Below are 16578 nucleotides of genomic sequence, written 5' to 3' on the forward strand. Positions count from 1 at the left end.
CTTCCCTGGTGGGAGGCTTCAACCAGCACGTCCATTGATTCATCATCTCTAGTTTGCAAGCGTACGTGTAATTGATGTTCCCCGATTTTTCTGTTCGGCTCCCACAACCGTGTTCATGTTTCCGCTGATCTCTCAACCCATTCCTGTCCAGTATGTCATCGTCGGCGAAGAAAATAGGACAAGGATGATTGATCGGCCAAGTCTACTAGTACTAGGTAAGGTGTCGTTCCAGTCAAATTGATGCATTCATGTTTTGCTATTTTTGTTACAGGCTGCATTTATTAGTCAGATCGAGCACCCAAGGAGTCAAGATCTTGCTAACTACTAATAACTTCTATATACCTGCAGCGTAATGGCCTATGGTGCAGGGCAAAGACGACACTGACGACATGCGGTGGTGTCGGGCCTAAGAGCACATAAATCTCCATCTAGGCCCTGGCCACTAGCGACCGCTGATGCACTTAGCCACTTACCCAATGTATTCATATTGTACACATGTAATAAAGTGGCTAGTACGTCGACGTAGAAATAGTTAGGAGCTTGCTTTGCACTCACACAATCGAGTCATGATTGTTACTGATGATCAAAATTTCATGTATTTTTTTATGCCTGATGGGTTTACTACTTTTTCTTCGGGTGTATATATAAAGCTTCCAAAAAAATTAGTATATAGTCCTCCAGAATAAATCAGTATATAGTCCTAAAAAAATGAGTATATACACTTTGTAACGCAGCATATACCCCATCAAAAAATATAGTATAACATTGTAGAAATAAGACATAATCCTTTTCTAGTTGCATATGCCCAGTCACAAAAATACACTGAAATAATTAGTAATACATACTCCTTTTCTGTTTTGGAAAGGAACCTCCATTTCCCTCTTCAACAAGTGCTTTATTTTTCTACGGGTAGCCTTGTATTTTTACATACGATGACATTTCAAAATGTATTACACCCATTATTCATCTAGTTTTTGATATATTCTTTTATGCATACTTTGAATTTATCACTCATTTCGGCGACCAGCCCACTCTCTCATTGCAGCTACTCGACTCTCACATAAAGCCAGTATATACTCACGTAAAAGAAAAGGCAGTATAGACTCCCTCATTGAAAAAGAAGTATATACTCCCCTACCAAAAAAGTAGTATACGCTCCATTACCAAAAAGGCAGTACATACTCATATACAAAAGGTGGTATATACTGTCTTCCCAAAGAAGTAGTATATATCTACTGTGTTAAAAAAGTAGTATATATCGTTTTCCTTGCGTTAAAGTAGTAGTATAACTAGAACAGATAGTTCATACTTGTGTGCAGAAAAAAGTAGTACTAAATATCTATCGGTCCTTACAAAAAATCAACCACTATTATTGTTTAGTTGCACCGAACAAACCTTATCTGAATCTCTCAATCTGTTGATGCGCATGCATGCATGCATCGGCCGGTGGAGCAATTAGCGACTAGATCTAATAACTGCCAACCCATTTAGTCCATGGGAGTACATACTCCTGGGAGTATAAAAGAGGAGTCATATATATATATATATATATATATATATATATATATATATATATATATATATATATATGACACCTTTTCTGTACTCCAGGAGTATGTACTCCCACCTCTAGAAGGCCTCCCCGTTAGCATCGATTAGCGCCAAAAAGAAAGAAAGAAAAATGGCAGTGGCTATGAGCCGGTTGCATGCCCCTGCATGCAAGGGCGTTATCCCGCATGAGGTTAGGAAATTTGTTACGGAGGTATCTCCTCGGTTATGGCCCGATTAGGATATTTTGTTCGCAGATGGCTATGTACTGCAGTTTCTGCATATGCTAAGCAGTATGTATTTAGTTTTCTGTATTGAAGTATATACTTCCTTATTATGAGATTAGTATACTTCTGTAGAAGGGTGTATGTACTGCATTTTTTGATGTACGAGTTCGGAGTATATACTTCAGTCTTGTAGCAGTATGTGCTTTTTTTTTGTGAGGAGTATATACTTCGTTTTTGGATAGAGTATATACTTAGCAATCAAATGAGTATGACTACTCTCTACTTCTATCTGAAATCAGGACGATATCTACTTGGCAGCCAAAGGAGTATATACTATTTTATTATTAAAGGAGTATATTACTATCAGAAACAGGGTTGGTTATATATATAATTTGCAGCAAATTAAATACGTATATACAACCCCAAAACAGACATGAGAGGTATCTGTACCAGATAACAAATAAAAGTACACACTTGCTTTTATATATCCCAGTTCAAGCATATATTTACACCAAAAATGGATTACAGTAAAAAAGAGTATATCTTGCGGCCAATATGAATATGTTTCGCCAGATGTCAACACACACTTCTTTTCCAAAGCACAAATTTTCTGCAGTTTGCGGTAAGATCTGAAAGTAAAGAAGCATAGTTGTTAGGTCAAGAACTGGAGCATAAACAAACAAGAAGATCGGAAACTTGTTACACAACGAAGAGATGGCGATTCCTTCATAAATTCAGTACGTCAAAAGAGAAACAGTGGGAGTGTATTAGGACTAGAACTCCGTATAATTTACAAGATGATCTTTCTTTTGTAGTTTATAAACTAGGATAACAACAATATTTATTAAAGACGTGCCCTGCTCTTTCTCACTTTTCTTCTTATCAAATAAAGAAGCCTGAAAGAAATCTGGTATAATTAGTTTGCTGGACAAATATATATGAGTATGCCCAGAAATATGAGTATGTTCATCCAAAAAATAGTACTCACTCTATAAAGAAATATAAGAGCGCTACTTTAGTGATCTAAATGCTCTTATATTTTTTTATGGAGAGAGTATCTTCGAAGCTGTGAGTATGGTTAGTATATTTGTTACAAAGCAGCATTTTCCTAGAAAGGAGTATGTTGATCTAAAGATGAGTATATTCAGATCTATGAGTATGAATTTACAAGGAGAGTATATGCACAAAAAATACAAATATGTTCGTCTAAACAGTTAGTGAGAAGCAACTATTGTATGTAATCCATTCTGGTGTTTTCCCATCGAAGTGGTGACATTCTTCTTTTATGACCGAGGTGGGCAGCGTGCATACATAGCTGAAGCTGAGCACATACGTATGTCGCCGACAGGAAGGATTGAATCATCACAGTTGTCCGAGTGCAGGTGCAGTCGGCCACCAGGAGAGCCTCCATATAAGACACAAAAGAAATTATGTTCTTCTCCAGGAAACAACAGATCAGAAAAAATAATAACCGGAACTAAATCGTATGGAGACAAACCACATGCCGCTGGCCGCCTGGCCCTTGGAGTCGAGGCTTCAAGATCAATTGGAAAGAAGGTGGGTCCGTTGTACTGATGCATGTCTCTCAGTCCCATCCATATAAACTAGCGAACCGGAAGGCAACGACGAGGCCAGATGACGATCACCTGGAATCCAACAGCAGGGGGAGAGAGCTTCCCATGAATCTTGTTTTGCGGTCGGAGGTTGTCGCCGCGAGTCGCGCATCTCATCGTCCCCGTTAGATGTCGTCGTGCCACCGCCGCCGCCGCCGTCGCCCATTGTGATACGTCGGTGAGGTGGTGACATGCCATAGGAGGAGCCGCCGAGAGTGATTATCTTCTACGAAGGGATCATCTAAAAATTGTAATCAGGTGAGAACAGCTAAATAGAATCCCTAAAAACGTGGATCGGTCAACGAACTGTTGTTTTCTTAAATAAAAAGGCGTCGCAGGTTTAAAGAGCGACTCGGGCGCCCAAGAAAAAAAAAACACACGTGGCATGGGAGTATGTACTCCTAAGAGTACTAACCTATTTTCCTATATATATATATATATATATATATATATATATATATATATATATATATATATATACCTAATAATAAAGCATGATGGGTGTCGGTGTACTAGAGTAAGGGTACCCTAGTACCCCGAACTTGTGCACGGGCAGTTGCAGCGCCCCGCGGCAAGGCTTGCCGGGTGACCGTCAAGACCCTCCGTGGTTCCCTTGAAGACCATTCAAGAACACCATTCAAGAACAAAGTACTCAAACCAAGGCCCCGGCAAGACGAGCTTGCCGGGAAGGCCAACCAAGACCCCGGCAAGAGGAGCTTGCCGGAAAGGCCAACCCAGGCCCCGGCAAGAGGATCTTGCCGGGAAGAGACAAGACCTCGGCAAGAGGAGCTTGCCGGGAAGGCCACTCAAGGCACACCAAGAAAGCTTGCCGCGATGCGCCCTGCGTCCCGGCAAGGCCCGGTGAGCAACAAGCTCCCAAACACGACAAGACGACGACCGCGGCAAGGAGCTTGCTGCGGGAAACCCCCACTTCGTGCCCGCGCTCCAGCACACCTGCTAACGTGTCGCTCCAGGACTCTCCCAAGCACACGTGGCAGGAGGCCGTGCAGCTAGGGTTGCGCAGTGGCAAGCGGAGATGAAGAGAAGGCCATCGTGGCAAACGGTGGTGCTCCTAACGGTCACTTTTTGCACTGTTTAGGCAACTCAGACAGGCATTCAATGACCTTGTCCCCTGCCATCAGAGTTAGGTAGGGTGCACTGTGTCCACAGTAGCGGTAGCTGCACCTACCGCATCCTTTTCCATTTTTACCCTTCTAGTCTACGTTGCCACCTGTCGGTGACCCCTTGAAAGTATAAAAGGAGGCCCAAGCGCAACGTAAAAGGGGTTCGGCTCATTCGGAACACCGGAAACACTCCCACGCTCAGTCTGATAGCGTCCATCGCTCCTGAGCAAGGATTCAATACAATCCAACAAGCAGCAGTAGGGTTTTACGCATCCGTGCGGCCCGAAGCTGGGTAAAACTGCTCGCGTGTACCGCCTCGATCCGTTCTTTGTGTGACCTCCGCCCTCACCGAATCGAAAGGGGCTCGGTCCGCCGGTCCCCATAGGTGTTCGTGGATCAGTTTCCCCGACATCTTTGGCGCGCCAGGTAGGGGGCGTCGAGATTGTGCGAACCCGATCCGGCGTGCACGCGAGCTAAATCTTCATCGTCTTCATCGACATGCCACCGAAGAAGAAGGATTCGGAGGCAGCTGTTCCGTCTGCGTCGCTTTCACCGCCTCCGGAGCAAACGGGTGGTGGAGTGGACGCCGGCGGAAGAATGGGCGTCGACGAGGGAGCCCTCAGTGCGGCCAAGTCCAAGGACAAGGCGGCACAGACCTCGGCGTCCATGCGCGCACCGCGCCCCTCTCAGCAGGCGCGGGACCAGCAGCGTCATGGCGTTCGCAGCGCCATACGTCCGCTGGGCCAAGATCAAGCTGGTGGTTCTCGTGGCGCTCAAGACCAACATGCACGTCAACATGCTGGCTCGAGCAAAGTACGGTCGCTGGACGGGGCACTGCTCCTTCTAACGTGGTTAGGAGTCCGAGCACGCCCCACTCCTCGCACCGTTCACCTCCGTCGCCCACCACTCCAGCAGTAGCCTTGGCGCGATCTCAACTGCTCCTAGACTATCCTCCGACGGCGGACAAGACCGACGAATTGAGGGCCACTATCCAGAGCCTCATCGGCTTTGCCAACGGCGACACTGCGCGGCAACCAACCACCTCGCTGCCGCGGCAGGACAGCCGGACGCGAGCCGATGGCAACAAGACCGGGGGAGGTGCGACTTACATGCACTCTCCACTACGAAGGCCAAAATCGCCGACTCGCCGGGTCCACCCCGACAGCGGCTCCACCGCGTCGTCGGACCCACGAGCTCGTCGCGACCAGCGCCAAGTTCTCCATGAACGACAACAAGAGGACGCTCGAACTCGCATCGAGCGCCGAAGAGTAGCGCGACGTTAGTCCGACAAGCGCGCTGGGCCCTCTGTTGACATGCATGCACTAGGGGAACCAGGCGATCTGCCGTACGCGGTAGGTTGCCCTGCGTTCACTCGTGAGCTGCGGCAAGTCCAGTGGCCCAGTACAAAGAATTTCAAGCCAGACGTACCGGAGAAGTACGACGGCAAGACGCATCCGTCGGAGTTCCTCAGCATCTACACCATTGCGGTGCAGGCTGCCGGGGGACGAGATGACAAGATCCTTGCCAACTACTTCCCGCTGGTGCTCAAGCCCAATGTCAGATCCTGGCTCATGCACTTGCCGGACAATTCCATCTCCTCTTGGGCAGATTTATGCCATCAGTTTGTCAGCGCCTTTACAGGCGGCCACAAGCCACATGGCCAAGAGAGAGATCTTCATCTGCTCGCCCAGAAGGAAGGAGAGCCACTGCGCAAGTACATTCAGAGATTCAGCCGTGTACAGCACAACATCCCAGACGTCCACCCCGCCGCGATCATCAGCGCGTTCCATCAGAACGTGTGAAACCGAAGGATGAGGGAGGAGATGGCGATGTGTAAGATCAGAGACATCAGCGAGCTTTACGCCCTGGCCGACAAGTGTGCACGCGCTGAAGAGGGGACGAGGCTCCCCGGAGAGAGTACAGGAGCAGGAGGATCTGACAGTGAGGATACCGCCCCGGCAAGGAAAGGCCGGCGGCGGAACAACAGAAGGAAAAAGGGAAAGGAAGTGCTAGCTGTCGAGCAGACCGGCAACGGAGGTGGCGCCAAGGAAACTAAGGATGGTGGCTCCGGCAAGGAGGCCCAGCCTGTGGCGGCCGCCGACAAGCAGGACGGCTCCGGCAAGCAGTATTGCAAGATCCACCGCACCAAGGGCCACGATCTCCAGAGTTGCAAGAAGGTTGAGCAGCTCGTTGAGCTGCAGAAAGCTGAATACGAGCGACGCGACAAGGAGAAGGCCCAGGAAGGTGCTGGAGGAGCTGGCAAGAAACGCCCCGGCCGGGGAGGACGCCGCGGCAAGGCCAAGCAGCGGCAAGGAGATAGGCCTCCCCGTGGCCGCGACAAGGATGAAGACGACGACGATGATGAAGACATGGATGATGACGAGGCCGACGAGCAGGAATTTCAGAAAGCCACAGAGGTCCTGTGCGTTGACGGTGGTGCTTCTCTGCATACTTCGCACCGCCAACTCAAGCAGTGGATGCGGGAAGTGAATGCAGCGGAGCCATCCATAGAGTCACGCAAGCCCCTGAAATGGTCCAGCACGCCTATCATCTTCGACATTGAGGATCACCCTGATCGCGTAACTGCGGTCGGGTGCTTGCCGATGTTGGTTTCACCAACTATCCGCAACCTCAACGTCACGAAGATGCTAGTTGACGGTGGGGCCGGCTTGAATCTGATCTCTTCCGCGGTCCTTCAAAAACTCCAGATCCCTGACAGCGAGCTCGAAGAGACCGGCACATTCCAAGGAATCAACCCGGGAAGGAGCAAGCCGAAGGGGAAGATCACGCTGCCGGTCACATTTGGCAGCGAGCTGAATTTCAGAACTGAGAGGGTCACATTTGACGTTACCGATTTTCCATTGCCTTACAATGGGATCCTTGGCCGTCCAGCGCTCGCCAAGTTTATGGCAGCCTCTCACTATGCATACAACATGCTCAAGATGCCAGGCCCGATAAGTGTCATCTCTGTCCCCGGCGACAAGAAGGATGCCCTTATCTGCGCCGACAAGATCTACCGGGAAGCAGCAGCCGCAGCTGATTACAACACACTTGCCGCTGAAGCTCCCGGGGGGAAGAAGAAGACAAAGTCCGGCAAGAGCTCTGATGCCCACTCCGGCAAGCGCACCTCTTCGGAGTGCTGCGCTACCGTCGAGGACGCACCATCGAGCTCCACCGGCAAATGTAAGAAGGCAATGGCAGCTCCACCTGAGACTAAGAAGGTGTCCACCAAGGGGATGGCACTGGTGGTACCTTCACCATCAGTGCCACGCTTGACCCCAAATAGGAAAGCACGCTCATTGCTTTCCTGCGGGCGAATGTCGACGTGTTTGCATGGCAACCGTCTGATATCCCCGGTGTTCCCAGGAAAGTAATCGAGCACCACCTTGCCGTCTGTCCTCATGCGCGGCCCGTCAAGCAGAGAGTCAGGAAGCAGGCAGTGGAGCGCCAAGAGTTCATAGCAGAAGAAATCAAGAAGTTGGAAGCAGCAGGCCTTGTCAGAGGAGTGCTCCATCCCACGTGGTTGGCCAATCCTGTAGTCGTGCGCAAGGCGAACGGGAAATGGAGGCTTTGTATAGACTTCTCTGATGTCAATAAAGCTTGTCCCAAAGATCCATTTCCCTTGCCGCGCATTGACCAGATTGTTGACTCCACAGCTGGGTGTGATTTGCTTTCATTTCTTGATGCATACTCAGGATACCATCAGATCTTCATGGCAGAAGAGGATGAAGAAAAAACCGCATTTATCACCCCTTGCGGCACATACTGTTTTGTACGGATGCCCTTTGGGTTGAAGAACGCTGGTTCAACATTTGCAAGGGTAGTCCATGTCGCTTTTGAGCCACAGATACACAGAAATGTGGAAGCCTACATGGATGATATAGTGGTCAAGAGTAAGGACAAGGCTACCCTAATCCAAGATTTAGAAGAAACTTTTGCAAATCTGCACAAGATCAACCTCAAGCTCAACCCCGAGAAGTGCGTGTTTGGAGTCCCTTCCGGCAAGCTTCTCGGGTTCTTTGTGTCTCAGCGGGGAGTTGAAGCCAACCCCGACAAGATCAAGGCCATCGAGCAGATTGAAGCACCGAAGCGCGTCAAGGATGTGCGAAGGCTTGCCGGTTGCGTGGCTGCTCTCAGCAGGTTTATCTCTAAGTCTGCTGAGCGCGCCCTGCCGTTTTTCAAAATATTGAAAAAGGCAGGTCCAATGAAATGGACTCCGGAAGCGGAGGATGCGCTACAGGACTTGAAGAGGTACCTGTCCTCCACTCCAATACTTGTCGCACCTAAGCCACAAGAGAAGTTGCTGCTGTACCTAGCGACAACCAATCAAGTGGTTAGTGCTGCGTTAGTAGCGGAGAGGGAGGCGGATGATGAGCCAGCAACCACGGCAACTAAATCCAGCGACAAGCAGGGGGCTTCTCCGACAAGCTCTGGTCCCGACAAAGATGAATCTGCGCAGACGTGCAAGGAGGTGCAGAAGAAGATGGTGCAGCGCCCAGTTTACTTTGTCAGCTCCCTTCTCCAGGGGGCTAGGTCGAGGTACTCTGGTGTGCAAAAATTGCTTTTCGGCCTTCTCATGGCCTCGAGAAAGCTGCGCCATTACTTCCAGGCACACAAGATCACAGTTGTCACTCGCTTTCCGCTGAAGAGGATACTGCAGAATCCAGAAGCAACAGGCAGGATTGTCGAGTGGGCACTAGAACTGTCAAGCTTTGGCCTCAAGTTTGAGAGAACTTCAACTATCCAAAGCAGAGCATTGGCAGAGTTCATAGCAGAGTGGACGCCAACCCCAGACGAAGAATTCCAGAGACGAGCATCCCCGTCAAAGAGGTAAGCAAAGAGTGGCTGATGTACTTTGATGGTGCCTTCTCGCTGCAAGGCGCCGGTGCTGGCGTGCTGCTTATCGCACCCACCGGAGAGCACCTCAAGTACGTAATCCAGATGCACTTTTCCAAGGAGCAAGCAACCAACAATACTGCAGAGTATGAAGGATTGCTTACCGATCTCAGAATCGCAGCAGACCTTGGGATCAAGAAGTTCATTGTCAGGGGTGACTCACAGCTTGTCGTCCGCCAAGTGAACAAGAATTACCAGAGCCCGTTGATGGAAGCATATGTTGATGAAGTGAGGAAGCTAGAAGAGCACTTTGACGGCCTACAAATGGAGAATATCCCAAGAGCTCAGAATGACATTGCTGATGGCCTGTCAAAGTGCGCTGCACTAAAGTTGCCTGTGGAACCAGGGATCTTTGTGCTCAAGCTGACTCAACCATTCGTAACACCATCAACTGGACATAATAAGAAGAGGAAGTTGGTTTCTGGTGACTACTTTCCGGCAGAGCTCCCCGAAGCCGCCGCCAAGAAAGTCCCCAAGATCAACACCAAGGATGCTGAGGGGCAGTCTGCTCCGGCAAACCTTATGGTTTGTTCCGTCGAAGCAAACGCTCCCGACAAGTTTTGCTCCGGCAAGCTTGCCGGGGAACATCAAGCTCCGGCAGGGCCGCAAGTCCTTGCCGTAGAAGCGGATGTTCCCACAGCAACAGATACGCCTTTAGTCCTTGTTGTCGAGCCGCAAGCTCCAGCATGGGCGCAGCAGATTGTCCGTTTCCTTCAGACAGGAGAAATTCCCGAAGAGCAAGAAGAAGCTGAAAGAGTAGCCCGGCAGTCAAGTATGTACAAGTTTGTCGACAACACACTGTACAGAATAAGACTCAACGGTGTGAAATTGAAGTGCATTCGCCGGGAAGATGGACAATAGCTGTTGGCAGAGATACATGGAGGCATATGTGGTCACCACATTGGCGCAAGAGCACTTGCCGGCAAAGCATTCTGGCAAGGCTTCTTCTGGCCGACAGCCCTCCAGGATACAACTGCACAAGTAACCAAGTGTGAAGCGTGCCAGTTCCATTCCAAACAGATACACCAGCCAGCTCAAGCTCTCCAGACGATCCCTTTATCCTGGCCATTTTTGGTCTAGGGGCTCGACATCCTCGGCCCCTTTCCCCGAGCTGTCGGGGGCTTTGAGTTCTTGTACGTCGCCATCGACAAGTTCACAAAGTGGCCGGAAGTGGAACCAGTGAGGAAGGTGACAGCACAGTCAGCAGTCAAGTTCTTCAGGTCGATTGTTTGCCGTTTCGGGATCCCTAACAGGATCATCACCGACAACGGCACGCAATTCACGAGCCGCACCTTCATGCAGTACGTCCAAGACCTTGGCGCCAAGGTCTGCTTCGCTTCTGTTGCTCACCCGAGAAGCAACGGTCAAGTGGAGAGGGCAAATGCTGAACTGTTGCGAGGCCTCAAGACCAGAACTTTCGACAAGCTGCACAAGTGTGGAAGAAACTGGATCGAGGAGCTGCCGGTGGTTCTTTGGTCAATCAGAACGACACCAAATCGAGCCACTGGCCAGACACCTTTCGCTCTAGTCTATGGAGCAGAGGCAGTTGTCCCCACGGAACTCGTATACGGGTCACCTCGAGTGCTCGCTTATGATGAGCTTGAGTAAGAGCAGCTGCGACAAGATGACGCGATGCTCCTTGAGGAAGACCGTCTCCAGGCTGCTATGCGAGCCGCTCGCTACCAGCAAGCTTTGCGTCGCTATCATAGCCGCAAAGTTAAAGCCAGGAGCTTCGAGGAAGGCGACCTTGTTCTTCGGCGTGTTCAGTCCGCCAAGAATTCCAACAAGTTGACGCCGAAGTGGGAAGGCCCTTATCGGGTGAAACAAGTCACTAGGCCCGGCGCTGTCCGCCTTGAGACCGAAGATGGCATTCCGGTGAGCAACTCCTGGAACATTGAACATCTTCGTAAGTTTTACCCGTAGGGCGCGATTGCCGGAAGCTTTTCCGGCAACCACCTTTTGTACAAGTCTTGCCGCTGTTGCATGTAATCCTTTGTACAAAGCCGGGCGCAGACCCCGTGCACCAGTAAAGCTCATGTGCCCCACACATCTTGTCAGTTTTTTTATGCTATAATCATTTTTCGCATATGTTATCTGACACTTTGTGCAGCACCAGATCCCGGTAAGCAATAGTGAGCCCAAGGCTCCATATCATTACTTTATTTCTCTGTTTCTTTCTCAAAAGAAGGAAGGTTCCCTCGCCCACAAGGTTTACCAGGGGGAAGGAGAAGATAATGGTGTGGACCAGGCCGTTCAAGAAAGTTTCTCCTTGCCGGAAAGCATGCGACAGAAAAGTTAAGTTGCTAAAGCTTGAGCAATCAGTTTTTTAAGTTTTTGAGTTATTTTCCTTGAACGACCGTGCTTTGTATGGAAAACCTGTGCGCGGAGGAACCAACTCGTAGCTAGTTGCGCCTTTACTTTGTTTCGAGTCCGCTCAACAACTTAAGTGAGCTGCTAGCGCCCTTACTTTGCTTCGAGTCCGCTCAGCAACTTAAGTGAGCCGCTAGCGCCCTTACTTTGTTTCGAGTCCGCTCAACAACTTAAGTGAGCTGCTAGCGCCCTTACTTTGCTTCGAGTCCGCTCAGCAACTTAAGTGAGCCGCTAGCGCCCTTACTTTGTTTCGAGTCTGCTCAACAACTTAAGTGAGCTGCAACTAGTTGCGACAAGGTTGCTTGTCGGCAGCGACCCCGCCAGCAGGCTGCTGAAGTTCCGCACTCGGCGCTCGCGGCAAGGGTGCCTGCGCCGGCAAGTTTCCCTAGAAAGCGTAGGGCAGAACCATACAAAGCCAAGAGTCGAGTAAAGGAAGTAACACAGCAATTTTTTGCCTAAGATAGAGTTATATTACAAAAATAACTTGTCGCGCCTCTAATAAAGTGTTCCCATGACATGACTGGCAGCGACAAGGAAAGAAGAAACAGACGGCCTAATCTACGCGACCGCCGTCAACCCTTTTGACCTCGTTCACCCTGTCCACAATGGGTGCGACGAGGGCCTTAAGTGCGTCAAGATCAGCGTCCGCCGGCAGCTTCTTGAGGACGTTGGTGAGGTTGAGGCCCGGATTGCGGAAGGCCACCTTCACCAGCACCTTCTCCAGAACTCCGGCACAAATCGAGCGTGACTCGTCGGCCGACTGCTTTGGGATCCGTTCCCGGAGTTGCTGGAGCGCCGCCGCCACGCCCTTGAAGAACAGAGTGAGCTTGGCGCTGGGTTGGAGATTCTCGTCGGAGGAATACCCGAAGCCTTCCACCCCCAATTGCACCAGCTCCTCTTCGATGACTGCGGCAATGTTCACGAGGCCCTCCGTCCAGAGCTCCACAGTATCTCTAAGAAGATTCTGGGTTTCGGCGGCCCTCGCCAGCAGCGCATCGTTGGCCTTGATGTCCTTCTTCAAATCTCCTCCCGTTTCCTGGCGTTGTCCAACGTCTCCGTCAGGGTGGCCAGCTTCAGCTCCAGATCAGCATTGGAATTCTTGGCGGCGCACAGCTCTTTGCCCTTCTCGGAGAGTTGGCCCTGCAGCTCACCGTGGGCAAGGGCGTCCTTCTCGCGCTCCAGCTTGAGCGCGGCAAGCTCTTCGCCACCCACCTTCAGATCAGCCTCCAGCTGCGCCACCTTTACTTCCAATTCCTTCTTGGCGGTCTCGGCAGCCGCAGCCGCATCCTTTGCCTCTTGGAGTGACCCGCCAAGTGCCCGTTCGCGCACGGCAAGCTCCTCCTCGTGGCTGTCGAGGTTCACTTTCCGCTGAGTCAGCTCGCCTTCTCGCGCGTACAGCTTCTCGCCGGTGAGCCGCTGCTGCTCTTCAGCCTCGGCCTTCTCAAGGAGGAAGGCCTTCCGCTCCTCAGCAAGCTGCTCCCGCTCCTCCGCCAAGGCCCGGAGAGTTTCTTGGCGAAGACCCCGGAGCTCCTCCGCACGCTTCTCTATGTCCACGCTCGCCCTCGCGACAAGCGCTTCCCGAGACTCCAACTTGACTTGGCGGGCGCGGTAGAGCGCCAGCAGCCTCCGTAGCAGCCGCTCCTCCTCAGGCTCGCCGCTGCTGCTTCCCGGCACGTCGACGATCGACAACCCGGCGGAGGCAAGCACCTCCCCATCCAGAGCTTCTCCTTCCACCGGCGCCCTGGAGCTCGACGCCCAGGGGAGCTTGATGAAGATGCCCTCGTCAGCCTTCAGATAGGCGCCGGGCTGGGGCTCCTTGGAGCCTGGCGCTGCGGCAGCGGCGGAGGGATCGGCGGTCGGTGCAGCGCCTGACGCTCCTGCGGCCTCAGGGCCGTCAGTGCGATCGCCAGATCCCCCGCCAGCTTCCTCGGCGGCAGCCTTGGCGGCCTCTTCGCCGGCGAGCACGTCAGCGCCGGCTCCTTCTTCGGTGGCCGCGGCATGATCAGTATTGCCGCGCGCGTCCTCCTCGCCACCCGCCTCGGTCTCCATCGGATCCGCGGAGGGTGGGTCTGACGACCGGAGAAGAAGGAGAAATCAAACAAGTATCCAAGAAGAGAAATCAGCAGAAGACTACAAGGAAAGTTTCGGGCAAGAAGGACTACCTGTGCTAGGATCTGCTATCATGACCTCCACCACCGGGGGATCGTTGGCGCTGTCCCTTGCCAGAGACTCCCCCCTTTCCGGAGACTCCTCCCTTGCCGGAGAACGCTCCCTTGCCGGGGAGTCCGCCCTTGGCGGCGAAGTCGAAGCAGACGACGAGTCAGAGGAGATCACCATGCCCTCCTGATGAAGTTGTTCTGCTCCTGCACAAACAAACCAGTGATCAGATGTCAACAAAGGAAAAGAGCAACCACGCGCACCCAGAAGCAGAAAGTACACCATATGCTTACGCTGGGGGCTGCGCTGGGGGCTGCTCTGCGAAGTGATGGCCGGATCCGGCAAGGTGGTCTCGGGCGCGCCTCCTGTCGTCGCAGTGGGCTCGTCCTCGATGACCACCACCTGAGCCTTGGCCCTCTTCACCGCCCTCTGGGCCAGAGTCCTGAAAAAGAAGAGCCCAGGGTGGATCAGATCCGATGCAAGACAAGATCAGCAAGTTGAAGAACTACAAGAACAAGCAAGGGAATCTTACCCTTCTTCTTCTTCCTCCTCGTCGGAGCTGAGCGCGGAGAGGTCGAAGTTCGGCCCACCCCCGGCGCGACGAGGTGGAGGGGTGGGATCCCTTGGCCCCTTGGCGGGGACTGCGGCGCCAGCCCGAGTCAGTCCCGCTTCAGTTGTCGCTGCGGCGGGAGGCGCTCCCGCGGCAACCGTACTTGCCGCGGTAGAGTGCGTCGCGCGACGCTGCGGCTGTTGGCCCACTTGCCGCCCTGCTACATCGCCGGCCCTGCGGAGGCGCCTTCTTGGCTGCGCTGGGGGCTGCGCTGCGGGCCCTGCTCGCGGCAAGCTCCTCGGAGATGGCGGGCCGCTCGCACCCTCGGCGGGCTCGTTCGACTCGGCGTCAGGCGCGGCGAGCTCTTCTTCCTCTTCGGGCTGCTCCCGTTCGGCAAGACTCATCACCAACGCCGCGTCTGCTTCCTCCACGGTGAACCCGAATTCACCCGCGGCTGCCGCCGCCTCTTCCGCCCTGGTGGCAATGCGCTCCATCTCTTGATCAGTGGTGTCGCGGGTGAGGAGCTTCTTCTCGTCAGCATTGACCGCCACCTCCACTAGGCTGTCGAAGAACTGCTGCACGACGTCGCCGGCGGGCTCTTGCCAAGTTGGAGCGATCCCGTGCGAATCACACAACGGCATCATTGCGCAGATGCGGTCGCGCAAGGAGTTGTTACACAGAGGCACGACGCCTGCCGGCAACCTGAACCACTCGGGATGCTGCGGGTCGTGCTTGAATATCTCCTTGAGTATCCCGTCCAACTCTATGACGGTGAAATTGAAGTTGAGGCCTGGGCGTAACCTCATGATATCTGCCGGGCCTCCAAATTCCCAGGCGGGTCTCCCCCTCGCCTGTAGAGGGGCGATGCGCCGGCGAAGGAAATCTGCGCCGACAGCTCCTACAGTCGGCCCGGCAAGCCTGAGGCGCAAGCTCCGGGTGGTGGTGATCTTCAACTTGTCATCGTTCGCGGACAGAGCGCTCCAATCATTGCCACGCACCGCTGGGGCCTGGCGCAGGGCGGTGAACGGCTGCGGGTTCTCCTCTACAACCCAGCACCAGTTTGCTCTCCACTCATCCCACTTGCTGCGGAGCTCCCCCTCCAGATAGGTCTCCTTCTTGCCGGCTCACGAGATCCAGGCGATTCCCCCGGCAAGGGTTTCCCCTCTCTCGACACGGGGCATGAAGAAATGGCGGAAGAGAGCTACGTTGGGGTGGACTCCGACAAAGTTTTCGCATAGATGGGCGAAAACTGCCATGGTCAAGACGGTGTTGGGGGTAAAATCAAGGAGGTGGAGCCCGTAGGTGTTCATGATATCACAGAAGAAATCAAAGAATGGCGGGCAGAGCCCGCAGTAGAAGAACACGGCAAAGAAAGGGTACCCGCCAACTGGAGCTTCTTGCGAGGTGATGGCGGAGAGTACCTTTGTGCGCGGATGCGCCCGTGTCTCCGTCGTCCAGAAGAGATAGTACCACTCCCTCAGATCCTTTGCGAAGAGCTCGGGGAGGAAGGTGGCCCGCTCTTTCCGCAGCGCCTCAAGCCGCTGCGCTTCGGTCGACTTCACAGCTTTCGCGGCCTTCCCCTTTCCGGGCTTCGGAGCCATGGCGGAGGCGGTGGGGGAGATCGACGGCGCTGGTAGTGGCGGCAGCGACGGGAGCGGAGCGCTGCTCTCTTTCGACTTTGGAAGCGGAGGAGGGCGGCGGAGGTTTCTAAGATTGCAGCAGCAAATGGCGAAGATAGGGGAAATACCCCTGTTTCCCCTGCTTATAAGGAGGAGGGGCGGACATTGCGCTCTTTCCGAATAAAGAACCACCCACGATCTCCCCCATGACGCCGTGATTGACGCGTGCCGTTGCGGGGGATGCGGTGGATACGGAGTTAGATTCGGCATACCCCAGGCCCGCGCGTGCCCGTGCACTGTTTTGGGCCTGGCCCAACAGCGCTCGGCACCGTGTATGGCCCAGGCCCGGGGGCTCCTGTCGGTGTACTAGAGTAGGGGTACCCTAGTACCCCGAACTTGTGCACGGGCAGTTGCAGCGCCCCGCGGCAAGGCTTGCGGGTGACCGCCAAGACCCTCCGTGGTTCCCTTGAAGAC

This window comes from Triticum dicoccoides, chromosome 3B (assembly GCF_002162155.2).
Source record: "Triticum dicoccoides isolate Atlit2015 ecotype Zavitan chromosome 3B, WEW_v2.0, whole genome shotgun sequence".
NCBI classification, from domain to species: Eukaryota; Viridiplantae; Streptophyta; class Magnoliopsida; order Poales; family Poaceae; genus Triticum; species Triticum dicoccoides.